This window comes from Notamacropus eugenii, chromosome 2 (assembly GCF_028372415.1).
Source record: "Notamacropus eugenii isolate mMacEug1 chromosome 2, mMacEug1.pri_v2, whole genome shotgun sequence".
In the NCBI taxonomy this organism is placed as follows: Eukaryota; Metazoa; Chordata; class Mammalia; order Diprotodontia; family Macropodidae; genus Notamacropus; species Notamacropus eugenii.
The window spans coordinates 56242688-56249236 of record NC_092873.1 but is presented as its reverse complement, the minus strand read 5'-3'; positions in this window follow the sequence as shown (position 1 = coordinate 56249236).

Genomic DNA, 6549 nt, shown 5'->3' with positions numbered 1-6549 from the left:
TATTCTTTCCTTTAGACCTCCCAACAACCCTTCAAAGTAGGTGCTTTTATTACATCCATTTTACAGTTGAAGAAACTGAGTCACATGGGTTCAGTGATTTGAACTCAGGTCTTCTTGACTCCAGGCCCAATACTCTATCCTCTGAAAGACCTAGCTGCCTCCCCATCCATCATTGTATTATCCTTAAGTTCCATGTCATGTGACTCCCTTTTCAGAGGGACAAGAATGGTGTAGAGGAAATTGTGCTGGAGAAAATCTAGAGGAAAAGGTCTCTGGAGACCTAGATTTAGATGACTACTTCTGATATTTACTAGCTGTATGACCTTGAACAAGACACTTCCTTCGCTCTCAGTTTCCTCATCTGTAAAATTAAGTGATTAACTAGTGGCCTCTAAGTCCCATAAACTCTGCAGCTGTAATATTGTGTTGTGTAAAGTGGGAATATTAGTTGCACTACTTATACCACAGGGATATTGTAAAGAAAGCATTTTGTAAATGTTTAAAAGTTTTAGAAATGTGTAATTATTGTAGATCTATAACTTAAACGGATTACTGAGCCCCTTCATTTTAAAGATGAGGAAACACTGACAGAGGGGAAGGGACTTGCTTAGGGTCACAGGTAGCAAAGAAGTACATTCCAGTCACAGGGGACAGCTGGGGTCCCAACTCTAGGTCCATGATTCCAAGCTCAGGGTTCCTTCCCTTTCCCCACTGTGACCAGGTTTGACAGGCAAAAAGGTGGATTCAAAGGTGGACAAGTCATGTAAGCTCTTAGTTTCCAAGGATCAGCATCAGAGGGGAGTTTCCTCACAGTTTCTCCTCAGTAAGTTCATCATTATTCCAGACCAAAAACATCTTATTTCCAGTGATTCCTCTTTGATTAAAATTGAGAACATACTCACCCTCTTCCCCTTTGGATAAAGTTAAGAATATACTCATCCAGGACAGCTAGGGAGTGCAGTGAATAGAGTGCTGGCCCTGGAGTCAGGAGGACCTGCATTCAAATTTGGACTCAGACATGTACCAGCTGTATGACCTTGGGCAAGTCACTTAAGCTCGATTGTCTCAGAAAAAAAAATAATATGCTCATCCCCTCTGGATAAAATTGAAAATCATTCACCAGAATTCTACTCCATAGTAAACAGTTTACGTTGAGGTTTCAGTGGGTACAAAAATGTACCTATCTTATGGTCATAAAGACCCAGGACAAAATAACAGCCCCTCATCAGCAAGGTCAATTATGCCCAACACTTAGTGATCCTGGCACCTCCCTTGAAGTTAGCTCCGTGATGGGAAGCTGATAATGCCACTTTTCTAGGAAATGGCACTCCAAAATGGCTTGCTTAATTAGCCTCCCACTCCCTGGAATGCCATCAGTGGGGAGTGTGTGACCTTTTAAAGGAACACACATCTTCAAGGCTTTGTCCTACAGAATTTAGTTTTACATTTTTTTCATTTTTAATTGGGACTCGATCAAAGGAAAAAGGGGAGCTCCTTCACAAGGGCAGTGAAACCTCAGAACCATTCTCTTTTAAAAATTAATGCCTTTTGCTTTGGGGTTTTTTGTTGTTATATTTTTTTTACATCACAGTCATTCCCTGGTATACCTCCTTCTTCCCCCTCCCCCACTGAATCCTCCCTTGTAACAAAGAAAAACAGTTAATGAGGAAAGCCAAAACACACCTGTGCTCCCCCACCTGTCTACCAAGGAGGGATGTGTTTCATCCTCTGTTCTATGGAGGCAATTTTGTGCGCTGCAGTTAATGAGTTCAGTTGCTCATGTTATTTTCTCTTACCTTACTACACTCATTGTGTGCCTTTGAAATGGGACTGGAATCACAGTGTTATAGATTCAGCGTGGGATGTCATCGAGTCCATCCCTGTCATCTAACAGATAAGAAAACTGAGACCCAAAGAGGCTAAGTGACTTGTTCAGGGTCACACAGACCATTTTCAAGACAGGATTGCAAGTTGCGCATGACTCTCTGAATTGTTCATATTCCAAATGTCTTATGATACAACAATCTTCCATCATGTTCCCATGACAGGAAGTAAGGTATCATTGAAAAAAAAAGCAGCCTCAGAGTCAAGAAGGCCTGGGTTCAAGGCCTGCCCTTGGCACTACTAGCTGTGTGGTACTAAGCAAGTCACCCTCAGTGCCCCAGGCAATCCTCCAAGACCATGTTAGAAAACAGCTATTATAAAATATGTTCTAAAACATTGATAGAGTCCTTACATCAGTGAAAGCCTTGGCACTTTCTCCAAAAGAAAGATTGACATTCATGTACCATGGTTTGTTTAGCTATTCCCTAACCAGCAGGTACCCACTTTCTTTCCAGTATTTTGCTACCGCATAGTGCCAGTAAAAATACTTTCTTAGGTAATGTGTTTTTCTTTCTTTCATTGACCTCTGCGGAGTATATGCGAGTATTGGGATCCCTGGGGCAAAGGGTATAAACAGCAAGATTGTCCTCTTATTAAAAATTTAGTGAGCTAAGTAGAAGGCTTAGGCAATTGTCACATTTACTTAAATGTGTATCCATGATACTGATGCTGTAGGTACCCCTTCTGTGGGAATGGATTGCCATCCATCTCTACCCACTTCTGCTCTCTGACTCTTATTGTTGTAGATCCAAAGAGAATCTAATCTAGGCACTGGAGAGATCTTTTTCCTCTGGACCTTTTGACATTTCATGGACACCAGTGAGTGCAGCGTTCAGGCTACGTTATTGATTCTATCTTCCTCTGGCCCACCTCCTTGTTCTTGATGATAGGACAGGGATAGGAAATGGACCCACAATCTCATTAACCTAGGGAACTCTCAGAAGAGGAAACTCTCTCTCTCCAAGCAAGTCAGCACTTTCTCTGCAACTGACATTCTTAGAGAGTTGCCAGGGTGATGACTTTCAATTTAAATTTAATTTAATTTTTAAATTGCTTTTGCTCTTCTGTTTTTTTTTATTACATTACTCTTTCTTTCTATTCATATCCCACCACAAATCAAAGCTTCCCTTAAAACAAATAAGGACAGTCAAGCAAAACAAGTCAACACAACTGACCATGTCTGAAAATGTATGTCTCATTCTGCACCTGGAGCCCACCACCTCTCACCTGACAAGGCAGGACCAGCTTTGATGGTGTCTTTTACACAATCCACAGGCACAAGTCATCACTGGTCCTATGTTGCAGCCTAATTAGCCCCATTATTTCCCTTTGGATCCCCCATATTCAGTCAGTCAATAAGCACGTCTTGAAAACTTTCTATGTACTTGGTTCTATAGACACAGGAATGAAATTTCTCTTACAATCTATCAAGGAAAACAACCTACACCCATAGAATAATCTACAAAATATCAAACAGTCAATCAACAAGCATTTGTAAAGATTTTCCAGTCATTGTGCTATGTACTAGGACTATAAAGACAAAAGTGAAACCGGACTTGTCCTCAAGAAGCTTCCATTTTCTGAGTCAGACACTTCTGAAATCATAATCTGCCATGATTCACAGTCATGAGAATATTGATATTATATGTTCGGGCTTCTGTTCATATTCTGTCCAAATTCTGATCGTTTTCCAATGTGAACCAGCCTAGGCTTTCTCCTCTTCAGCTCTGAAGTCTTCTTACGGCTGTGATCACTGACTGCCTAACATTTACATTCTTTCCTCTTTGTATTGAGTGTGTCTGTGTGAAGGGAGACTTTGTGGTTAAATTATTCCATTGTTGCTGTTGATTTTCCTTTCTGTGTTTCTGGCAGTGCGGTATTGTGGGATCCCACATGGGACCTGCAACCTGAAGACCTGCATTCAAATCCTACCAGTCCTTTCTCTAAGATACAGAAAAAAATAATATGTGTATCTGTGCCTTCCTCCCTAAGGTCCCATTCTGTCTATGTTCTGTGTTGTTTGTATGTCTCCACTACATATTGTCTCTTTAGCCGGAATATAATGGCTTAAGAGCAGGAGATGTTCCTTTTTTTTTATTTGTATCTTCACCCAGTGCTTACAAAGGAAGTTGGCAAGTAGTAAGCACTTAGTAAATGGTTCTTGATTGAGTGACCAGTTGTACCACCCACTTTATAAAGTGGTTGTAAGAAAAACATTTTGCAAAACCAAGTTTTACATGTGTACATATACATGCATGCACGTATATAAACATAAAAGCATGTGCATATCTACACATGTGCTTATACATGTGTTTGTCTTATGTTTATATATACCAATAATTTATATTACATGATATGAGATATTAATAGAATCTATCTATATAATAATACAGCACACATGTTATGTAATATGTAACATTAATTTTAATATAATAAAATATATTAGTAATGTTATATAATACGTAGCTTATATAATATGCTACATGATTACACTGTACTTTACATATTATATATAATATGATAACATATTACATATATTCTAATATGTAAGATTATATTATAATTATTATAAGTATTCATATAATAATTGCAATATATTATATAATAATATAATATAATAGCACATTATGTATTCTATTAATGTTATGCGTCATATAAGTATATATAAATACATACATACATGCAAATACACATCTATGTATACATAGATATATAGGTATGTATATGTTGTGTGTACTTGTCTACGTATACATGTGTTTGTATGTATGTGTAGATTTATATTATATGATATGATATGTTAATAGAATATATTAATATACTTATACGATCTATTACTCATTATTTAATATAATAGTATAAATTATGTTACAACATTTTGTGACTATATTATATGTAACATGCTATACATGGTATATTCTCATGCACATTATATGTACATATAAACATGTGATTGTTTCTGTAGGCCAAAAGAGACAGCCATAGCACACCAAGTAGATACAGAGTTGGTCACAGAGTCACCAAGTTCAGTCCTAGATCTAATGTATGGTGACTGGTTGGCCCTGGACAGATTCCTTCCCATTTTAGTGCTCTTAGGCAGCTCTCAAAGGCTAGAAAGTACTGACCTACATTCATGGAGGATTTTTCTTTGCTGGAAGTTCCCTACACAGAAGAAATTCTAGATCCTCTCCAAAGTCCCCAAAGGCCTGGTCAAAGAGTACAAGGAGGGAAAATGGCCTTCTTTGTACCCCTGCTACAATGCCAACACCCTCCCACTTAGAGCACAGGACCTTTGAGGCAGTCTGGCTTCTCTTAATGGACAGCTTTCACATCTCTGCCTCCAGCCTTAACTGCTCCCTGAGTTTTGGGTCTGCATCACTAGCTGCCTACCATACAGCTTCACCTGAACATCTTGCAGGCACCTCAACCTTAATACATTCCAATCTGCATTCTTTGTCTCTTTCCAAAACCTGTGCCTCCTCTTACCTTCCCCTTTATGGTAACATCCTCACCATCTTCTCAGTCCCCCAGCCTCCACACCATATTGTGATATAGTGGAAAGAGCTCTGATTCTAGAGACAGATTACCTGGGCTGAATCTCCTCTCTGATTCTTCCTACCTGCATGACTTTGGTCAAGTCACATCACTTCTTTGGGCCTCAGTTTCTTCATCTGTAAAAAAAAAATAGATAAGGGGATTGGACTTGATGCTCCCTAAGGTTCCTTCCAGCTTGAATTCTCTTTCCAACCCTACTCAGAGGTTAAGTTTAGCTTTGAAGCTCAAATATGCCAAATGACCTTCCAGTTGTGAGGTGACATGCAAATGGTGCCATTTCTTTTATGAAGTCATCTCTTTTTTTGCTCAATGATTAGCAATTATAATAATTTAGCTTTAATTAGTTCATTTCAATAAGTAACTAGAGGCTAAAATGATAGGGGAGAACAATGCATGAGTCAAGATTCGTAGATGAGACATCTGATTTTCTCATGAAGCCCATAAAAATGTGAAAATGAGATGAGTGTTAGCCCAGAGTCAGCTCCTGACTAATTCCAGCTCAGGTCATCTGATTGCCAAACCCACAATGCTTTGCAACATGGCTACCACCTCTCTAGTCAACTCCATGCTCAGGTAGTACTCAGAGAAAGGAGAATCCTGAAGGAATGAGCTTTCACATATGTCGTTGTCCTTTGTCTTTCGTTTTTGCAAAGAACCAAGGCATCAGGGATGGAACAAATGCTGGAGGAGTCACAGGAGAGGGATTCAAATTTTGGCTCTGCTATCACAAGCTATGTGACCCTAGTCAAGTCAAATCCCTTCTTTGCATCTCCTCTTTAAAACGAGAAAAGGATTCCCAAGGAGATCAGTAGCAGCTTGAGCACACTATTTAATTTGTCTGAGCCTCAGCCTCCTCATCTAGAAAATGAGAGGTTAGACAAGATGGCTCCAGAGGTCCTTTCCAGCTCTTAATCTATGATGTTAAAAAATATATGGTCCAAAAATAAATAAATAAATGGATGGATGGATGGATGGAGAGAGACAGAGACAGAGAAATGGTCTACACACAGAGACATATCACAATATTCATAGCCTCAATCTTTGTGCTAACAACAACAAAGAAAAAACTCGATACAAAGAACGTGCCTATCAGCGTGGCACAGAGGAAAGGCT